At 42.7% G+C, this 19,630-nt stretch overlaps 26 non-coding genes across 26 annotated transcripts; all 26 read right to left on the bottom strand.

The window, feature by feature from the left end:
• Nucleotides 1-31: 31 nt before the first annotated feature.
• Nucleotides 32-150, bottom strand: LOC124044824. Its single transcript, XR_006840761.1, has one exon. It is a non-coding gene; the product is annotated as a 5S ribosomal RNA (ribosomal RNA).
• Nucleotides 151-747: 597 nt separating this feature from the next.
• LOC124044751 lies at nucleotides 748-911 on the bottom strand. The gene has a single exon (XR_006840695.1). It is a non-coding gene; the product is annotated as a U1 spliceosomal RNA (small nuclear RNA).
• Nucleotides 912-1,577: 666 nt separating this feature from the next.
• Nucleotides 1,578-1,696, bottom strand: LOC124044823. Its single transcript, XR_006840760.1, has one exon. It is a non-coding gene; the product is annotated as a 5S ribosomal RNA (ribosomal RNA).
• Nucleotides 1,697-2,314: 618 nt separating this feature from the next.
• LOC124044749 lies at nucleotides 2,315-2,478 on the bottom strand. Its single transcript, XR_006840694.1, has one exon. It is a non-coding gene; the product is annotated as a U1 spliceosomal RNA (small nuclear RNA).
• A 668-nt stretch (nucleotides 2,479-3,146) lies between these two features.
• LOC124044822 lies at nucleotides 3,147-3,265 on the bottom strand. Its single transcript, XR_006840759.1, has one exon. It is a non-coding gene; the product is annotated as a 5S ribosomal RNA (ribosomal RNA).
• A 598-nt stretch (nucleotides 3,266-3,863) lies between these two features.
• On the bottom strand, nucleotides 3,864-4,027 carry LOC124044748. Its single transcript, XR_006840693.1, has one exon. It is a non-coding gene; the product is annotated as a U1 spliceosomal RNA (small nuclear RNA).
• A 666-nt stretch (nucleotides 4,028-4,693) lies between these two features.
• Nucleotides 4,694-4,812, bottom strand: LOC124044658. The gene has a single exon (XR_006840633.1). It is a non-coding gene; the product is annotated as a 5S ribosomal RNA (ribosomal RNA).
• A 565-nt stretch (nucleotides 4,813-5,377) lies between these two features.
• Nucleotides 5,378-5,534, bottom strand: LOC124044774. The gene has a single exon (XR_006840717.1). It is a non-coding gene; the product is annotated as a U1 spliceosomal RNA (small nuclear RNA).
• A 666-nt stretch (nucleotides 5,535-6,200) lies between these two features.
• Nucleotides 6,201-6,319, bottom strand: LOC124044821. The gene has a single exon (XR_006840758.1). It is a non-coding gene; the product is annotated as a 5S ribosomal RNA (ribosomal RNA).
• Nucleotides 6,320-6,893: 574 nt separating this feature from the next.
• Nucleotides 6,894-7,050, bottom strand: LOC124044773. The gene has a single exon (XR_006840716.1). It is a non-coding gene; the product is annotated as a U1 spliceosomal RNA (small nuclear RNA).
• Nucleotides 7,051-7,715: 665 nt separating this feature from the next.
• Nucleotides 7,716-7,834, bottom strand: LOC124044820. Its single transcript, XR_006840757.1, has one exon. It is a non-coding gene; the product is annotated as a 5S ribosomal RNA (ribosomal RNA).
• Nucleotides 7,835-8,432: 598 nt separating this feature from the next.
• On the bottom strand, nucleotides 8,433-8,594 carry LOC124044762. Its single transcript, XR_006840706.1, has one exon. It is a non-coding gene; the product is annotated as a U1 spliceosomal RNA (small nuclear RNA).
• A 665-nt stretch (nucleotides 8,595-9,259) lies between these two features.
• Nucleotides 9,260-9,378, bottom strand: LOC124044818. Its single transcript, XR_006840755.1, has one exon. It is a non-coding gene; the product is annotated as a 5S ribosomal RNA (ribosomal RNA).
• A 568-nt stretch (nucleotides 9,379-9,946) lies between these two features.
• Nucleotides 9,947-10,103, bottom strand: LOC124044772. Its single transcript, XR_006840715.1, has one exon. It is a non-coding gene; the product is annotated as a U1 spliceosomal RNA (small nuclear RNA).
• Nucleotides 10,104-10,779: 676 nt separating this feature from the next.
• On the bottom strand, nucleotides 10,780-10,898 carry LOC124044817. Its single transcript, XR_006840754.1, has one exon. It is a non-coding gene; the product is annotated as a 5S ribosomal RNA (ribosomal RNA).
• Nucleotides 10,899-11,463: 565 nt separating this feature from the next.
• Nucleotides 11,464-11,620, bottom strand: LOC124044771. The gene has a single exon (XR_006840714.1). It is a non-coding gene; the product is annotated as a U1 spliceosomal RNA (small nuclear RNA).
• Nucleotides 11,621-12,284: 664 nt separating this feature from the next.
• LOC124044816 lies at nucleotides 12,285-12,403 on the bottom strand. The gene has a single exon (XR_006840753.1). It is a non-coding gene; the product is annotated as a 5S ribosomal RNA (ribosomal RNA).
• A 600-nt stretch (nucleotides 12,404-13,003) lies between these two features.
• Nucleotides 13,004-13,165, bottom strand: LOC124044760. The gene has a single exon (XR_006840704.1). It is a non-coding gene; the product is annotated as a U1 spliceosomal RNA (small nuclear RNA).
• A 665-nt stretch (nucleotides 13,166-13,830) lies between these two features.
• On the bottom strand, nucleotides 13,831-13,949 carry LOC124044662. The gene has a single exon (XR_006840637.1). It is a non-coding gene; the product is annotated as a 5S ribosomal RNA (ribosomal RNA).
• A 598-nt stretch (nucleotides 13,950-14,547) lies between these two features.
• On the bottom strand, nucleotides 14,548-14,711 carry LOC124044747. Its single transcript, XR_006840692.1, has one exon. It is a non-coding gene; the product is annotated as a U1 spliceosomal RNA (small nuclear RNA).
• Nucleotides 14,712-15,376: 665 nt separating this feature from the next.
• Nucleotides 15,377-15,495, bottom strand: LOC124044815. The gene has a single exon (XR_006840752.1). It is a non-coding gene; the product is annotated as a 5S ribosomal RNA (ribosomal RNA).
• Nucleotides 15,496-16,093: 598 nt separating this feature from the next.
• Nucleotides 16,094-16,254, bottom strand: LOC124044764. Its single transcript, XR_006840708.1, has one exon. It is a non-coding gene; the product is annotated as a U1 spliceosomal RNA (small nuclear RNA).
• Nucleotides 16,255-16,919: 665 nt separating this feature from the next.
• On the bottom strand, nucleotides 16,920-17,038 carry LOC124044814. Its single transcript, XR_006840751.1, has one exon. It is a non-coding gene; the product is annotated as a 5S ribosomal RNA (ribosomal RNA).
• A 598-nt stretch (nucleotides 17,039-17,636) lies between these two features.
• On the bottom strand, nucleotides 17,637-17,798 carry LOC124044759. Its single transcript, XR_006840703.1, has one exon. It is a non-coding gene; the product is annotated as a U1 spliceosomal RNA (small nuclear RNA).
• Nucleotides 17,799-18,463: 665 nt separating this feature from the next.
• Nucleotides 18,464-18,582, bottom strand: LOC124044813. Its single transcript, XR_006840750.1, has one exon. It is a non-coding gene; the product is annotated as a 5S ribosomal RNA (ribosomal RNA).
• A 565-nt stretch (nucleotides 18,583-19,147) lies between these two features.
• Nucleotides 19,148-19,304, bottom strand: LOC124044770. Its single transcript, XR_006840713.1, has one exon. It is a non-coding gene; the product is annotated as a U1 spliceosomal RNA (small nuclear RNA).
• Nucleotides 19,305-19,630: the final 326 nt, after the last annotated feature.

The raw sequence follows: 19,630 nt of genomic DNA, 5'->3' as shown, positions 1-19,630 counted from the left end.
ATAATGCAAGAGCACACCCTAGTGGACAAAAAGCTTGCAGCACCTGGTATTCCCAGGCAGTCTCCCATCCAAGTACTAACCGGGCCCGATCCTGCTTAGCTTCCGAGATCAGACGAGATCGGGCGTATTCAGGCTGGTATGGCCGTAAGCAAAGGAACAAGTCTGGGGTACGCCATTTAAAGTCAAAGTGAGTCTGATAGACAGACATTGCATTTTCACCAATTAGACAAGCAGCTTGAACTTTGGGTCACTCAAAAGGTGGAAGAAATTACATATGCTGTAGCCATCACTTTTTAGCACAGATAGTTGGACGAAATACAGACAAACCTTGCTAAATTTCAAAGCGAGGGCACATATATCAGCCTTGTGAGAAAAAACGGACAAATTACAATGACTCCTGACAAATACATCATGAGCAACAGTTTCCCATGCAGCTATCCTACTAGCCAGAATAAATAGACAAAAGCTCTGAATGTTGAAATCCTAGTGCATTGTTCTGTGCTAAGGAGGAGTAGTGCATGAATGGACAATTTCATATTTGAAGCGCAATGGGGCTGCATTTCGCAACATGATGTTTCCACAAAATGCCAACAATGTTTGGCTACAGACAAATGTTTCCACCTTTCGATTGGTCCACAACGTCTCTTTCACAACTGACTTGAAAGATCTTCATAAGCCCGGTCAGTTGACTTTCAAGTCTACCTCAAGCCTGGTGCCAAGCAACAGTTTTATCATTAAACAAGACATCAGGGGAGAGCGCGAACGCAGTCCCCCACTACCATAAATTATGCAATCGAGATTTCCACATTTGGGAAATTCGCAGGGGTCAGCACAGTCGCAGTGCAATGGCTGAGCCTCGCCCTGGGTGAACTGCCTTCTTGATCACAGTATCTCCCTTGCCAGGTAAGTATGACTTGAATTCATCAGTGGAGGGCAACTCTCTCCAGTGCCAACATTTTCGGCTGACGGGAACCACTTTGTGTTCTGATAATATCACATCACATCGACCTGCGTTAAATGCCGTTTAGGAATGCACTTGCAGACAGAGTGGTGAAAAAGTAGTTTATTTTGTTTACTAGACTATATCAGTGAAGCACGAGATTCCCATCATGCAACACTGTAGAAAAAAAATCACCAATGACTTTTTAATATCTTAACCTGTCTGATATCACAAATGTATGCGATATGACGAAATACAATCACATTCAGACACACACACACACAGACAAATGCATGAAACCAATTGATTTATTATCGATAACATCTCACATTCTCTTGTGCTTTTGATTTACTCTGTAAAAGAAGGGTTCTAATTCCACCATGGAAAACACAGGGCCATCAGACATCAGTCCAGTTCCACTCCTCACCAGCATGATTTCCTTTGATCATTTGAACAGGGCGAAGGAGTACCAAGCACACACAAGCTGCATTCAGTAACGATATTCTTATTTGTCTCATAAATCAAAGGCTCCCTGACAGCACAAGGAACTTTGATCGTAATAAATTCAGCATCAAATGCTTACTACAAAGCAGTGTTGCTGATGAAATAATGCAAGAGCACACCCTAGTGGACAAAAAGCTTGCAGCACCTGGTATTCCCAGGCAGTCTCCCATCCAAGTACTAACCGGGCCCGATCCTGCTTAGCTTCCGAGATCAGACGAGATCGGGCGTATTCAGGCTGGTATGGCCGTAAGCAAAGGAACAAGTCTGGGGTACGCCATTTAAAGTCAAAGTGAGTCTGATAGACAGACATTGCATTTTCACCAATTAGACAAGCAGCTTGAACTTTGGGTCACTCAAAAGGTGGAAGAAATTACATATGCTGTAGCCATCATGTCTGTGGTATGTGATTCCTTTTTAGCACAGATAGTTGGACGAAATACAGACAAACCTTGCTAACATTTCAAAGCGAGGGCACATATATCAGCCTTGTGAGAAAAAAACGGACAAATTACAATGACTCCTGACAAATACATCATGAGCAACAGTTTCCCATGCAGCTATCCTACTAGCCAGAATAAATAGACAAAAGCTCTGAATGTTGAAATCCTAGTGCATTGTTCTGTGCTAAGGAGGAGTAGTGCATGAATGGACAATTTCATATTTGAAGCGCAATGGGGCTGCATTTCGCAACATGATGTTTCCACAAAATGCCAACAATGTTTGGCTACAGACAAATGTTTCCACCTTTCGATTGGTCCACAACGTCTCTTTCACAACTGACTTGAAAGATCTTCATAAGCCCGGTCAGTTGACTTTCAAGTCTACCTCAAGCCTGGTGCCAAGCAACAGTTTTATCATTAAACAAGACATCAGGGGAGAGCGCGAACGCAGTCCCCCACTACCATAAATTATGCAATCGAGATTTCCACATTTGGGAAATTCGCAGGGGTCAGCACAGTCGCAGTGCAATGGCTGAGCCTCGCCCTGGGTGAACTGCCTTCTTGATCACAGTATCTCCCTTGCCAGGTAAGTATGACTTGAATTCATCAGTGGAGGGCAACTCTCTCCAGTGCCAACATTTTCGGCTGACGGGAACCACTTTGTGTTCTGATAATATCACATCACATCGACCTGCGTTAAATGCCGTTTAGGAATGCACTTGCAGACAGAGTGGTGAAAAAGTAGTTTATTTTGTTTACTAGACTATATCAGTGAAGCACGAGATTCCCATCATGCAACACTGTAGAAAAAAATCACCAATGACTTTTTAATATCTTAACCTGTCTGATATCACAAATGTATGCGATATGACGAAATACAATCACATTCAGACACACACACACACAGACAAATGCATGAAACCAATTGATTTATTATCGATAACATCTCACATTCTCTTGTGCTTTTGATTTACTACTCTGTAAAAGAAGGGTTCTAATTCCACCATGGAAAACACAGGGCCATCAGACATCAGTCCAGTTCCACTCCTCACCAGCATGATTTCCTTTGATCATTTGAACAGGGCGAAGGAGTACCAAGCACACACAAGCTGCATTCAGTAACGATATTCTTATTTGTCTCATAAATCAAAGGCTCCCTGACAGCACAAGGAACTTTGATCGTAATAAATTCAGCATCAAATGCTTACTACAAAGCAGTGTTGCTGATGAAATAATGCAAGAGCACACCCTAGTGGACAAAAAGCTTGCAGCACCTGGTATTCCCAGGCAGTCTCCCATCCAAGTACTAACCGGGCCCGATCCTGCTTAGCTTCCGAGATCAGACGAGATCGGGCGTATTCAGGCTGGTATGGCCGTAAGCAAAGGAACAAGTCTGGGGTACGCCATTTAAAGTCAAAGTGAGTCTGATAGACAGACATTGCATTTTCACCAATTAGACAAGCAGCTTGAACTTTGGGTCACTCAAAAGGTGGAAGAAATTACATATGCTGTAGCCATCACTTTTTAGCACAGATAGTTGGACGAAATACAGACAAACCTTGCTAACATTTCAAAGCGAGGGCACATATATCAGCCTTGTGAGAAAAAACGGACAAATTACAATGACTCCTGACAAATACATCATGAGCAACAGTTTCCCATGCAGCTATCCTACTAGCCAGAATAAATAGACAAAAGCTCTGAATGTTGAAATCCTAGTGCATTGTTCTGTGCTAAGGAGGAGTAGTGCATGAATGGACAATTTCATATTTGAAGCGCAATGGGGCTGCATTTCGCAACATGATGTTTCCACAAAATGCCAACAATGTTTGGCTACAGACAAATGTTTCCACCTTTCGATTGGTCCACAACGTCTCTTTCACAACTGACTTGAAAGATCTTCATAAGCCCGGTCAGTTGACTTTCAAGTCTACCTCAAGCCTGGTGCCAAGCAACAGTTTTATCATTAAACAAGACATCAGGGGAGAGCGCGAACGCAGTCCCCCACTACCATAAATTATGCAATCGAGATTTCCACATTTGGGAAATTCGCAGGGGTCAGCACAGTCGCAGTGCAATGGCTGAGCCTCGCCCTGGGTGAACTGCCTTCTTGATCACAGTATCTCCCTTGCCAGGTAAGTATGACTTGAATTCATCAGTGGAGGGCAACTCTCTCCAGTGCCAACATTTTCGGCTGACGGGAACCACTTTGTGTTCTGATAATATCACATCACATCGACCTGCGTTAAATGCCGTTTAGGAATGCACTTGCAGACAGAGTGGTGAAAAAGTAGTTTATTTTGTTTACTAGACTATATCAGTGAAGCACGAGATTCCCATCATGCAACACTGTAGAAAAAAAATCACCAATGACTTTTTAATATCTTAACCTGTCTGATATCACAAATGTATGCGATATGACGAAATACAATCACATTCAGACACACACACACACAGACAAATGCATGAAACCAATTGATTTATTATCGATAACATCTCACATTCTCTTGTGCTTTTGATTTACTCTGTAAAAGAAGGGTTCTAATTCCACCATGGAAAACACAGGGCCATCAGACATCAGTCCAGTTCCACTCCTCACCAGCATGATTTCCTTTGATCATTTGAACAGGGCGAAGGAGTACCAAGCACACACAAGCTGCATTCAGTAACGATATTCTTATTTGTCTCATAAATCAAAGGCTCCCTGACAGCACAAGGAACTTTGATCGTAATAAATTCAGCATCAAATGCTTACTACAAAGCAGTGTTGCTGATGAAATAATGCAAGAGCACACCCTAGTGGACAAAAAGCTTGCAGCACCTGGTATTCCCAGGCAGTCTCCCATCCAAGTACTAACCGGGCCCGATCCTGCTTAGCTTCCGAGATCAGACGAGATCGGGCATATTCAGGCTGGTATGGCCGTAAGCAAAGGAACAAGTCTGGGGTACGCCATTTAAAGTCAAAGTGAGTCTGATAGACAGACATTGCATTTTCACCAATTAGACAAGCAGCTTGAACTTTGGGTCACTCAAAAGGTGGAAGAAATTACATATGCTGTAGCCATCACTTTTTTAGCACAGATAGTTGGACGAAATACAGACAAAACTTGCTAACATTTCAAAGCAAGGGCACATATATCAGCCTTGTGAGAAAAAACGGACAAATTACAATGACTCCTGACAAATACATCATGAGCAACAGTTTCCCATGCAGCTATCCTACTAGCCAGAATAAATAGACAAAAGCTCTGAATGTTGAAATCCTAGTGCATTGTTCTGTGCTAAGGAGGAGTAGTGCATGAATGGACAATTTCATATTTGAAGCGCAATGGGGCTGCATTTCGCAACATGATGTTTCCACAAAATGCCAACAATGTTTGGCTACAGACAAATGTTTCCACCTTTCGATTGGTCCACAACGTCTCTTTCACAACTGACTTGAAAGATCTTCATAAGCCCGGTCAGTTGACTTTCAGTCTACCTCAAGCCTGGTGCCAAGCAACAGTTTTATCATTAAACAAGACATCAGGGGAGAGCGCGAACGCATTTGGGAAATTCGCAGGGGTCAGCACAGTCGCAGTGCAATGGCTGAGCCTCGCCCTGGGTGAACTGCCTTCTTGATCACAGTATCTCCCTTGCCAGGTAAGTATGACTTGAATTCATCAGTGGAGGGCAACTCTCTCCAGTGCCAACATTTTCGGCTGACGGGAACCACTTTGTGTTCTGATAATATCACATCACATCGACCTGCGTTAAATGCCGTTTAGGAATGCACTTGCAGACAGAGTGGTGAAAAAGTAGTTTATTTTGTTTACTAGACTATATCAGTGAAGCACGAGATTCCCATCATGCAACACTGTAGAAAAAAAATCACCAATGACTTTTTAATATCTTAACCTGTCTGATATCACAAATGTATGCGATATGACGAAATACAATCACATTCAGACACACACACACACAGACAAATGCATGAAACCAATTGATTTATTATCGATAACATCTCACATTCTCTTGTGCTTTTGATTTACTCTGTAAAAGAAGGGTTCTAATTCCACCATGGAAAACACAGGGCCATCAGACATCAGTCCAGTTCCACTCCTCACCAGCATGATTTCCTTTGATCATTTGAACAGGGCGAAGGAGTACCAAGCACACACAAGCTGCATTCAGTAACGATATTCTTATTTGTCTCATAAATCAAAGGCTCCCTGACAGCACAAGGAACTTTGATCGTAATAAATTCAGCATCAAATGCTTACTACAAAGCAGTGTTGCTGATGAAATAATGCAAGAGCACACCCTAGTGGACAAAAAGCTTGCAGCACCTGGTATTCCCAGGCAGTCTCCCATCCAAGTACTAACCGGGCCCGATCCTGCTTAGCTTCCGAGATCAGACGAGATCGGGCGTATTCAGGCTGGTATGGCCGTAAGCAAGGTCTGAAAGGAACAAGTCTGGGGTACGCCATTTAAAGTCAAAGTGAGTCTGATAGACAGACATTGCATTTTCACCAATTAGACAAGCAGCTTGAACTTTGGGTCACTCAAAAGGTGGAAGAAATTACATATGCTGTAGCCATCACTTTTTTAGCACAGATAGTTGGACGAAATACAGACAAACCTTGCTAACATTTCAAAGCGAGGGCACATATATCAGCCTTGTGAGAAAAAACGGACAAATTACAATGACTCCTGACAAATACATCATGAGCAACAGTTTCCCATGCAGCTATCCTACTAGCCAGAATAAATAGACAAAAGCTCTGAATGTTGAAATCCTAGTGCATTGTTCTGTGCTAAGGAGGAGTAGTGCATGAATGGACAATTTCATATTTGAAGCGCAATGGGGCTGCATTTCGCAACATGATGTTTCCACAAAATGCCAACAATGTTTGGCTACAGACAAATGTTTCCACCTTTCGATTGGTCCACAACGTCTCTTGCACAACTGACTTGAAAGATCTTCATAAGCCCGGTCAGTTGACTTTCAAGTCTACCTCAAGCCTGGTGCCAAGCAACAGTTTTATCATTAAACAAGACATCAGGGGAGAGCGCGAACGCATTTGGGAAATTCGCAGGGGTCAGCACAGTCGCAGTGCAATGGCTGAGCCTCGCCCTGGGTGAACTGCCTTCTTGATCACAGTATCTCCCTTGCCAGGTAAGTATGACTTGAATTCATCAGTGGAGGGCAACTCTCTCCAGTGCCAACATTTTCGGCTGACGGGAACCACTTTGTGTTCTGATAATATCACATCACATCGACCTGCGTTAAATGCCGTTTAGGAATGCACTTGCAGACAGAGTGGTGAAAAAGTAGTTTATTTTGTTTACTAGACTATATCAGTGAAGCACGAGATTCCCATCATGCAACACTGTAGAAAAAAATCACCAATGACTTTTTAATATCTTAACCTGTCTGATATCACAAATGTATGCGATATGACGAAATACAATCACATTCAGACACACACACACACAGACAAATGCATGAAACCAATTGATTTATTATCGATAACATCTCACATTCTCTTGTGCTTTTGATTTACTCTGTAAAAGAAGGGTTCTAATTCCACCATGGAAAACACAGGGCCATCAGACATCAGTCCAGTTCCACTCCTCACCAGCATGATTTCCTTTGATCATTTGAACAGGGCGAAGGAGTACCAAGCACACACAAGCTGCATTCAGTAACGATATTCTTATTTGTCTCATAAATCAAAGGCTCCCTGACAGCACAAGGAACTTTGATCGTAATAAATTCAGCATCAAATGCTTACTACAAAGCAGTGTTGCTGATGAAATAATGCAAGAGCACACCCTAGTGGACAAAAAGCTTGCAGCACCTGGTATTCCCAGGCAGTCTCCCATCCAAGTACTAACCGGGCCCGATCCTGCTTAGCTTCCGAGATCAGACGAGATCGGGCGTATTCAGGCTGGTATGGCCGTAAGCAAAGGAACAAGTCTGGGGTACGCCATTTAAAGTCAAAGTGAGTCTGATAGACAGACATTGCATTTTCACCAATTAGACAAGCAGCTTGAACTTTGGGTCACTCAAAAGGTGGAAGAAATTACATATGCTGTAGCCATCACTTTTTAGCACAGATAGTTGGACGAAATACAGACAAACCTTGCTAACATTTCAAAGCGAGGGCACATATATCAGCCTTGTGAGAAAAAACGGACAAATTACAATGACTCCTGACAAATACATCATGAGCAACAGTTTCCCATGCAGCTATCCTACTAGCCAGAATAAATAGACAAAAGCTCTGAATGTTGAAATCCTAGTGCATTGTTCTGTGCTAAGGAGGAGTAGTGCATGAATGGACAATTTCATATTTGAAGCGCAATGGGGCTGCATTTCGCAACATGATGTTTCCACAAAATGCCAACAATGTTTGGCTACAGACAAATGTTTCCACCTTTCGATTGGTCCACAACGTCTCTTTCACAACTGACTTGAAAGATCTTCATAAGCCCGGTCAGTTGACTTTCAAGTCTACCTCAAGCCTGGTGCCAAGCAACAGTTTTATCATTAAACAAGACATCAGGGAGAGCGCGAACGCAGTCCCCACTACCATAAATTATGCAATCGAGATTTCCACATTTGGGAAATTCGCAGGGGTCAGCACAGTCGCAGTGCAATGGCTGAGCCTCGCCCTGGGTGAACTGCCTTCTTGATCACAGTATCTCCCTTGCCAGGTAAGTATGACTTGAATTCATCAGTGGAGGGCAACTCTCTCCAGTGCCAACATTTTCGGCTGACGGGAACCACTTTGTGTTCTGATAATATCACATCACATCGACCTGCGTTAAATGCCGTTTAGGAATGCACTTGCAGACAGAGTGGTGAAAAAGTAGTTTATTTTGTTTACTAGACTATATCAGTGAAGCACGAGATCCCATCATGCAACACTGTAGAAAAAAAATCACCAATGACTTTTTAATATCTTAACCTGTCTGATATCACAAATGTATGCGATATGACGAAATACAATCACATTCAGACACACACACACACAGACAAATGCATGAAACCAATTGATTTATTATCGATAACATCTCACATTCTCTTGTGCTTTTGATTTACTCTGTAAAAGAAGGGTTCTAATTCCACCATGGAAAACACAGGGCCATCAGACATCAGTCCAGTTCCACTCCTCACCAGCATGATTTCCTTTGATCATTTGAACAGGGCGAAGGAGTACCAAGCACACACAAGCTGCATTCAGTAACGATATTCTTATTTGTCTCATAAATCAAAGGCTCCCTGACAGCACAAGGAACTTTGATCGTAATAAATTCAGCATCAAATGCTTACTACAAAGCAGTGTTGCTGATGAAATAATGCAAGAGCACACCCTAGTGGACAAAAAGCTTGCAGCACCTGGTATTCCCAGGCAGTCTCCCATCCAAGTACTAACCGGGCCCGATCCTGCTTAGCTTCCGAGATCAGACGAGATCGGGCGTATTCAGGCTGGTATGGCCGTAAGCAAAGGAACAAGTCTGGGGTACGCCATTTAAAGTCAAAGTGAGTCTGATAGACAGACATTGCATTTTCACCAATTAGACAAGCAGCTTGAACTTTGGGTCACTCAAAAGGTGGAAGAAATTACATATGCTGTAGCCATCACTTTTTAGCACAGATAGTTGGACGAAATACAGACAAACCTTGCTAACATTTCAAAGCGAGGGCACATATATCAGCCTTGTGAGAAAAAAAAACGGACAAATTACAATGACTCCTGACAAATACATCATGAGCAACAGTTTCCCATGCAGCTATCCTACTAGCCAGAATAAATAGACAAAAGCTCTGAATGTTGAAATCCTAGTGCATTGTTCTGTGCTAAGGAGGAGTAGTGCATGAATGGACAATTTCATATTTGAAGCGCAATGGGGCTGCATTTCGCAACATGATGTTTCCACAAAATGCCAACAATGTTTGGCTACAGACAAATGTTTCCACCTTTCGATTGGTCCACAACGTCTCTTTCACAACTGACTTGAAAGATCTTCATAAGCCCGGTCAGTTGACTTTCAAGTCTACCTCAAGCCTGGTGCCAAGCAACAGTTTTATCATTAAACAAGACATCAGGGGAGAGCGCGAACGCATTTGGGAAATTCGCAGGGGTCAGCACAGTCGCAGTGCAATGGCTGAGCCTCGCCCTGGGTGAACTGCCTTCTTGATCACAGTATCTCCCTTGCCAGGTAAGTATGACTTGAATTCATCAGTGGAGGGCAACTCTCTCCAGTGCCAACATTTTCGGCTGACGGGAACCACTTTGTGTTCTGATAATATCACATCACATCGACCTGCGTTAAATGCCGTTTAGGAATGCACTTGCAGACAGAGTGGTGAAAAAAAGTAGTTTATTTTGTTTACTAGACTATATCAGTGAAGCACGAGATTCCCATCATGCAACACTGTAGACCAGGGAAAAAAAAATCACCAATGACTTTTTAATATCTTAACCTGTCTGATATCACAAATGTATGCGATATGACGAAATACAATCACATTCAGACACACACACACACAGACAAATGCATGAAACCAATTGATTTATTATCGATAACATCTCACATTCTCTTGTGCTTTTGATTTACTCTGTAAAAGAAGGGTTCTAATTCCACCATGGAAAACACAGGGCCATCAGACATCAGTCCAGTTCCACTCCTCACCAGCATGATTTCCTTTGATCATTTGAACAGGGCGAAGGAGTACCAAGCACACACAAGCTGCATTCAGTAACGATATTCTTATTTGTCTCATAAATCAAAGGCTCCCTGACAGCACAAGGAACTTTGATCGTAATAAATTCAGCATCAAATGCTTACTACAAAGCAGTGTTGCTGATGAAATAATGCAAGAGCACACCCTAGTGGACAAAAAGCTTGCAGCACCTGGTATTCCCAGGCAGTCTCCCATCCAAGTACTAACCGGGCCCGATCCTGCTTAGCTTCCGAGATCAGACGAGATCGGGCGTATTCAGGCTGGTATGGCCGTAAGCAAAGGAACAAGTCTGGGGTACGCCATTTAAAGTCAAAGTGAGTCTGATAGACAGACATTGCATTTTCACCAATTAGACAAGCAGCTTGAACTTTGGGTCACTCAAAAGGTGGAAGAAATTACATATGCTGTAGCCATCACTTTTTAGCACAGATAGTTGGACGAAATACAGACAAACCTTGCTAACATTTCAAAGCGAGGGCACATATATCAGCCTTGTGAGAAAAAACGGACAAATTACAATGACTCCTGACAAATACATCATGAGCAACAGTTTCCCATGCAGCTATCCTACTAGCCAGAATAAATAGACAAAAGCTCTGAATGTTGAAATCCTAGTGCATTGTTCTGTGCTAAGGAGGAGTAGTGCATGAATGGACAATTTCATATTTGAAGCGCAATGGGGCTGCATTTCGCAACATGATGTTTCCACAAAATGCCAACAATGTTTGGCTACAGACAAATGTTTCCACCTTTCGATTGGTCCACAACGTCTCTTTCACAACTGACTTGAAAGATCTTCATAAGCCCGGTCAGTTGACTTTCAAGTCTACCTCAAGCCTGGTGCCAAGCAACAGTTTTATCATTAAACAAGACATCAGGGGAGAGCGCGAACGCATTTGGGAAATTCGCAGGGGTCAGCACAGTCGCAGTGCAATGGCTGAGCCTCGCCCTGGGTGAACTGCCTTCTTGATCACAGTATCTCCCTTGCCAGGTAAGTATGACTTGAATTCATCAGTGGAGGGCAACTCTCTCCAGTGCCAACATTTTCGGCTGACGGGAACCACTTTGTGTTCTGATAATATCACATCACATCGACCTGCGTTAAATGCCGTTTAGGAATGCACTTGCAGACAGAGTGGTGAAAAAGTAGTTTATTTTGTTTACTAGACTATATCAGTGAAGCACGAGATTCCCATCATGCAACACTGTAGAAAAAAATCACCAATGACTTTTTAATATCTTAACCTGTCTGATATCACAAATGTATGCGATATGACGAAATACAATCACATTCAGACACACACACACACAGACAAATGCATGAAACCAATTGATTTATTATCGATAACATCTCACATTCTCTTGTGCTTTTGATTTACTCTGTAAAAGAAGGGTTCTAATTCCACCATGGAAAACACAGGGCCATCAGACATCAGTCCAGTTCCACTCCTCACCAGCATGATTTCCTTTGATCATTTGAACAGGGCGAAGGAGTACCAAGCACACACAAGCTGCATTCAGTAACGATATTCTTATTTGTCTCATAAATCAAAGGCTCCCTGACAGCACAAGGAACTTTGATCGTAATAAATTCGCATCAAATGCTTACTACAAAGCAGTGTTGCTGATGAAATAATGCAAGAGCACACCCTAGTGGACAAAAAGCTTGCAGCACCTGGTATTCCCAGGCAGTCTCCCATCCAAGTACTAACCGGGCCCGATCCTGCTTAGCTTCCGAGATCAGACGAGATCGGGCGTATTCAGGCTGGTATGGCCGTAAGCAAAGGAACAAGTCTTGGTACGCCATTTAAAGTCAAAGTGAGTCTGATAGACAGACATTGCATTTTCACCAATTAGACAAGCAGCTTGAACTTTGGGTCACTCAAAAGGTGGAAGAAATTACATATGCTGTAGCCATCACTTTTTAGCACAGATAGTTGGACGAAATACAGACAAACCTTGCTAACATTTCAAAGCGAGGGCACATATATCAGCCTTGTGAGAAAAAACGGACAAATTACAATGACTCCTGACAAATACATCATGAGCAACAGTTTCCCATGCAGCTATCCTACTAGCCAGAATAAATAGAGACAAAAGCTCTGAATGTTGAAATCCTAGTGCATTGTTCTGTGCTAAGGAGGAGTAGTGCATGAATGGACAATTTCATATTTGAAGCGCAATGGGGCTGCATTTCGCAACATGATGTTTCCACAAAATGCCAACAATGTTTGGCTACAGACAAATGTTTCCACCTTTCGATTGGTCCACAACGTCTCTTTCACAACTGACTTGAAAGATCTTCATAAGCCCGGTCAGTTGACTTTCAAGTCTACCTCAAGCCTGGTGCCAAGCAACAGTTTTATCATTAAACAAGACATCAGGGGAGAGCGCGAACGCAGTCCCCACTACCATAAATTATGCAATCGAGATTTCCACATTTGGGAAATTCGCAGGGGTCAGCACAGTCGCAGTGCAATGGCTGAGCCTCGCCCTGGGTGAACTGCCTTCTTGATCACAGTATCTCCCTTGCCAGGTAAGTATGACTTGAATACATCAGTGGAGGGCAACTCTCTCCAGTGCCAACATTTTCGGCTGACGGGAACCACTTTGTGTTCTGATAATATCACATCACATCGACCTGCGTTAAATGCCGTTTAGGAATGCACTTGCAGACAGAGTGGTGAAAAAGTAGTTTATTTTGTTTACTAGACTATATCAGTGAAGCACGAGATTCCCATCATGCAACACTGTAGAAAAAAATCACCAATGACTTTTTAATATCTTAACCTGTCTGATATCACAAATGTATGCGATATGACGAAATACAATCACATTCAGACACACACACACACAGACAAATGCATGAAACCAATTGATTTATTATCGATAACATCTCACATTCTCTTGTGCTTTTGATTTACTCTGTAAAAGAAGGGTTCTAATTCCACCATGGAAAACACAGGGCCATCAGACATCAGTCCAGTTCCACTCCTCACCAGCATGATTTCCTTTGATCATTTGAACAGGGCGAAGGAGTACCAAGCACACACAAGCTGCATTCAGTAACGATATTCTTATTTGTCTCATAAATCAAAGGCTCCCTGACAGCACAAGGAACTTTGATCGTAATAAATTCAGCATCAAATGCTTACTACAAAGCAGTGTTGCTGATGAAATAATGCAAGAGCACACCCTAGTGGACAAAAAGCTTGCAGCACCTGGTATTCCCAGGCAGTCTCCCATCCAAGTACTAACCGGGCCCGATCCTGCTTAGCTTCCGAGATCAGACGAGATCAGGCGTATTCAGGCTGGTATGGCCGTAAGCAAAGGAACAAGTCTTGGTACGCCATTTAAAGTCAAAGTGAGTCTGATAGACAGACATTGCATTTTCACCAATTAGACAAGCAGCTTGAACTTTGGGTCACTCAAAAGGTGGAAGAAATTACATATGCTGTAGCCATCACTTTTTTAGCACAGATAGTTGGACGAAATACAGACAAACCTTGCTAACATTTCAAAGCGAGGGCACATATATCAGCCTTGTGAGAAAAAACGGACAAATTACAATGACTCCTGACAAATACATCATGAGCAACAGTTTCCCATGCAGCTATCCTACTAGCCAGAATAAATAGACAAAAGCTCTGAATGTTGAAATCCTAGTGCATTGTTCTGTGCTAAGGAGGAGTAGTGCATGAATGGACAATTTCATATTTGAAGCGCAATGGGGCTGCATTTCGCAACATGATGTTTCCACAAAATGCCAACAATGTTTGGCTACAGACAAATGTTTCCACCTTTCGATTGGTCCACAACGTCTCTTTCACAACTGACTTGAAAGATCTTCATAAGCCCGGTCAGTTGACTTTCAAGTCTACCTCAAGCCTGGTGCCAAGCAACAGTTTTATCATTAAACAAGACATCAGGGGAGAGCGCGAACGCAGTCCCCCACTACCATAAATTATGCAATCGAGATTTCCACATTTGGGAAATTCGCAGGGGTCAGCACAGTCGCAGTGCAATGGCTGAGCCTCGCCCTGGGTGAACTGCCTTCTTGATCACAGTATCTCCCTTGCCAGGTAAGTATGACTTGAATTCATCAGTGGAGGGCAACTCTCTCCAGTGCCAACATTTTCGGCTGACGGGAACCACTTTGTGTTCTGATAATATCACATCACATCGACCTGCGTTAAATGCCGTTTAGGAATGCACTTGCAGACAGAGTGGTGAAAAAGTAGTTTATTTTGTTTACTAGACTATATCAGTGAAGCACGAGATTCCCATCATGCAACACTGTAGAAAAAAATCACCAATGACTTTTTAATATCTTAACCTGTCTGATATCACAAATGTATGCGATATGACGAAATACAATCACATTCAGACACACACACACACAGACAAATGCATGAAACCAATTGATTTATTATCGATAACATCTCACATTCTCTTGTGCTTTTGATTTACTCTGTAAAAGAAGGGTTCTAATTCCACCATGGAAAACACAGGGCCATCAGACATCAGTCCAGTTCCACTCCTCACCAGCATGATTTCCTTTGATCATTTGAACAGGGCGAAGGAGTACCAAGCACACACAAGCTGCATTCAGTAACGATATTCTTATTTGTCTCATAAATCAAAGGCTCCCTGACAGCACAAGGAACTTTGATCGTAATAAATTCAGCATCAAATGCTTACTACAAAGCAGTGTTGCTGATGAAATAATGCAAGAGCACACCCTAGTGGACAAAAAGCTTGCAGCACCTGGTATTCCCAGGCAGTCTCCCATCCAAGTACTAACCGGGCCCGATCCTGCTTAGCTTCCGAGATCAGACGAGATCGGGCGTATTCAGGCTGGTATGGCCGTAAGCAAAGGAACAAGTCTTGGTACGCCATTTAAAGTCAAAGTGAGTCTGATAGACAGACATTGCATTTTCACCAATTAGACAAGCAGCTTGAACTTTGGGTCACTCAAAAGGTGGAAGAAATTACATATGCTGTAGCCATCACTTTTTAGCACAGATAGTTGGACGAAATACAGACAAACCTTGCTAACATTTCAAAGCGAGGGCACATATATCAGCCTTGTGAGAAAAAACGGACAAATTACAATGACTCCTGACAAATACATCATGAGCAACAGTTTCCCATGCAGCTATCCTACTAGCCAGAATAAATAGACAAAAGCTCTGAATGTTGAAATCCTAGTGCATTGTTCTGTGCTAAGGAGGAGTAGTGCATGAATGGACAATTTCATATTTGAAGCGCAATGGGGCTGCATTTCGCAACATGATGTTTCCACAAAATGCCAACAATGTTTGGCTACAGACAAATGTTTCCACCTTTCGATTGGTCCACAACGTCTCTTTCACAACTGACTTGAAAGATCTTCATAAGCCCGGTCAGTTGACTTTCAAGTCTACCTCAAGCCTGGTGCCAAGCAACAGTTTTATCATTAAACAAGACATCAGGGGAGAGCGCGAACGCAGTCCCCACTACCATAAATTATGCAATCGAGATTTCCACATTTGGGAAATTCGCAGGGGTCAGCACAGTCGCAGTGCAATGGCTGAGCCTCGCCCTGGGGAACTGCCTTCTTGATCACAGTATCTCCCTTGCCAGGTAAGTATGACTTGAATACATCAGTGGAGGGCAACTCTCTCCAGTGCCAACATTTTCGGCTGACGGGAACCACTTTGTGTTCTGATAATATCACATCACATCGACCTGCGTTAAATGCCGTTTAGGAATGCACTTGCAGACAGAGTGGTGAAAAAGTAGTTTATTTTGTTTACTAGACTATATCAGTGAAGCACGAGATTCCCATCATGCAACACTGTAGAAAAAAATCACCAATGACTTTTTAATATCTTAACCTGTCTGATATCACAAATGTATGCGATATGACGAAATACAATCACATTCAGACACACACACACACAGACAAATGCATGAAACCAATTGATTTATTATCGATAACATCTCACATTCTCTTGTGCTTTTGATTTACTCTGTAAAAGAAGGGTTCTAATTCCACCATGGAAAACACAGGGCCATCAGACATCAGTCCAGTTCCACTCCTCACCAGCATGATTTCCTTTGATCATTTGAACAGGGCGAAGGAGTACCAAGCACACACAAGCTGCATTCAGTAACGATATTCTTATTTGTCTCATAAATCAAAGGCTCCCTGACAGCACAAGGAACTTTGATCGTAATAAATTCAGCATCAAATGCTTACTACAAAGCAGTGTTGCTGATGAAATAATGCAAGAGCACACCCTAGTGGACAAAAAGCTTGCAGCACCTGGTATTCCCAGGCAGTCTCCCATCCAAGTACTAACCGGGCCCGATCCTGCTTAGCTTCCGAGATCAGACGAGATCGGGCGTATTCAGGCTGGTATGGCCGTAAGCAAAGGAACAAGTCTTGGTACGCCATTTAAAGTCAAAGTGAGTCTGATAGACAGACATTGCATTTTCACCAATTAGACAAGCAGCTTGAACTTTGGGTCACTCAAAAGGTGGAAGAAATTACATATGCTGTAGCCATCACTTTTTAGCACAGATAGTTGGACGAAATACAAACAAACCTTGCTAACATTTCAAAGCGAGGGCACATATATCAGCCTTGTGAGAAAAAACGGACAAATTACAATGACTCCTGACAAATACATCATGAGCAACAGTTTCCCATGCAGCTATCCTACTAGCCAGAATAAATAGACAAAAGCTCTGAATGTTGAAATCCTAGTGCATTGTTCTGTGCTAAGGAGGAGTAGTGCATGAATGGACAATTTCATATTTGAAGCGCAATGGGGCTGCATTTCGCAACATGATGTTTCCACAAAATGCCAACAATGTTTGGCTACAGACAAATGTTTCCACCTTTCGATTGGTCCACAACGTCTCTTTCACAACTGACTTGAAAGATCTTCATAAGCCCGGTCAGTTGACTTTCAAGTCTACCTCAAGCCTGGTGCCAAGCAACAGTTTTATCATTAAACAAGACATCAGGGGAGAGCGCGAACGCAGTCCCCACTACCATAAATTATGCAATCGAGATTTCCACATTTGGGAAATTCGCAGGGGTCAGCACAGTCGCAGTGCAATGGCTGAGCCTCGCCCTGGGTGAACTGCCTTCTTGATCACAGTATCTCCCTTGCCAGGTAAGTATGACTTGAATACATCAGTGGAGGGCAACTCTCTCCAGTGCCAACATTTTCGGCTGACGGGAACCACTTTGTGTTCTGATAATATCACATCACATCGACCTGCGTTAAATGCCGTTTAGGAATGCACTTGCAGACAGAGTGGTGAAAAAGTAGTTTATTTTGTTTACTAGACTATATCAGTGAAGCACGAGATTCCCATCATGCAACACTGTAGAAAAAAATCACCAATGACTTTTTAATATCTTAACCTGTCTGATATCACAAATGTATGCGATATGACGAAATACAATCACATTCAGACACACACACACACAGACAAATGCATGAAACCAATTGATTTATTATCGATAACATCTCACATTCTCTTGTGCTTTTGATTTACTCTGTAAAAGAAGGGTTCTAATTCCACCATGGAAAACACAGGGCCATCAGACATCAGTCCAGTTCCACTCCTCACCAGCATGATTTCCTTTGATCATTTGAACAGGGCGAAGGAGTACCAAGCACACACAAGCTGCATTCAGTAACGATATTCTTATTTGTCTCATAAATCAAAGGCTCCCTGACAGCACAAGGAACTTTGATCGTAATAAATTCAGCATCAAATGCTTACTACAAAGCAGTGTTGCTGATGAAATAATGCAAGAGCACACCCTAGTGGACAAAAAGCTTGCAGCACCTGGTATTCCCAGGCAGTCTCCCATCCAAGTACTAACCGGGCCCGATCCTGCTTAGCTTCCGAGATCAGACGAGATCGGGCGTATTCAGGCTGGTATGGCCGTAAGCAAAGGAACAAGTCTGGGGTACGCCATTTAAAGTCAAAGTGAGTCTGATAGACAGACATTGCATTTTCACCAATTAGACAAGCAGCTTGAACTTTGGGTCACTCAAAAGGTGGAAGAAATTACATATGCTGTAGCCATCACTTTTTAGCACAGATAGTTGGACGAAATACAGACAAACCTTGCTAACATTTCAAAGCGAGGGCACATATATCAGCCTTGTGAGAAAAAACGGACAAATTACAATGACTCCTGACAAATACATCATGAGCAACAGTTTCCCATGCAGCTATCCTACTAGCCAGAATAAATAGACAAAAGCTCTGAATGTTGAAATCCTAGTGCATTGTTCTGTGCTAAGGAGGAGTAGTGCATGAATGGACAATTTCATATTTGAAGCGCAATGGGGCTGCATTTCGCAACATGATGTTTCCACAAAATGCCAACAATGTTTGGCTACAGACAAATGTTTCCACCTTTCGATTGGTCCACAACGTCTCTTTCACAACTGACTTGAAAGATCTTCATAAGCCCGGTCAGTTGACTTTCAAGTCTACCTCAAGCCTGGTGCCAAGCAACAGTTTTATCATTAAACAAGACATCAGGGGAGAGCGCGAACGCATTTGGGAAATTCGCAGGGGTCAGCACAGTCGCAGTGCAATGGCTGAGCCTCGCCCTGGGTGAACTGCCTTCTTGATCACAGTATCTCCCTTGCCAGGTAAGTATGACTTGAATACATCAGTGGAGGGCAACTCTCTCCAGTGCCAACATTTTCGGCTGACGGGAACCACTTTGTGTTCTGATAATATCACATCACATCGACCTGCGTTAAATGCCGTTTAGGAATGCACTTGCAGACAGAGTGGTGAAAAAGTAGTTTATTTTGTTTACTAGACTATATCAGTGAAGCACGAGATTCCCATCATGCAACACTGTAGAAAAAAATCACCAATGACTTTTTAATATCTTAACCTGTCTGATATCACAAATGTATGCGATATGACGAAATACAATCACATTCAGACACACACACACACAGACAAATGCATGAA

This window comes from Oncorhynchus gorbuscha, linkage group LG09 (assembly GCF_021184085.1).
Source record: "Oncorhynchus gorbuscha isolate QuinsamMale2020 ecotype Even-year linkage group LG09, OgorEven_v1.0, whole genome shotgun sequence".
NCBI classification, from domain to species: domain Eukaryota; kingdom Metazoa; phylum Chordata; class Actinopteri; order Salmoniformes; family Salmonidae; genus Oncorhynchus; species Oncorhynchus gorbuscha.
This window is presented reverse-complemented; position numbering and strand designations above follow the sequence as displayed.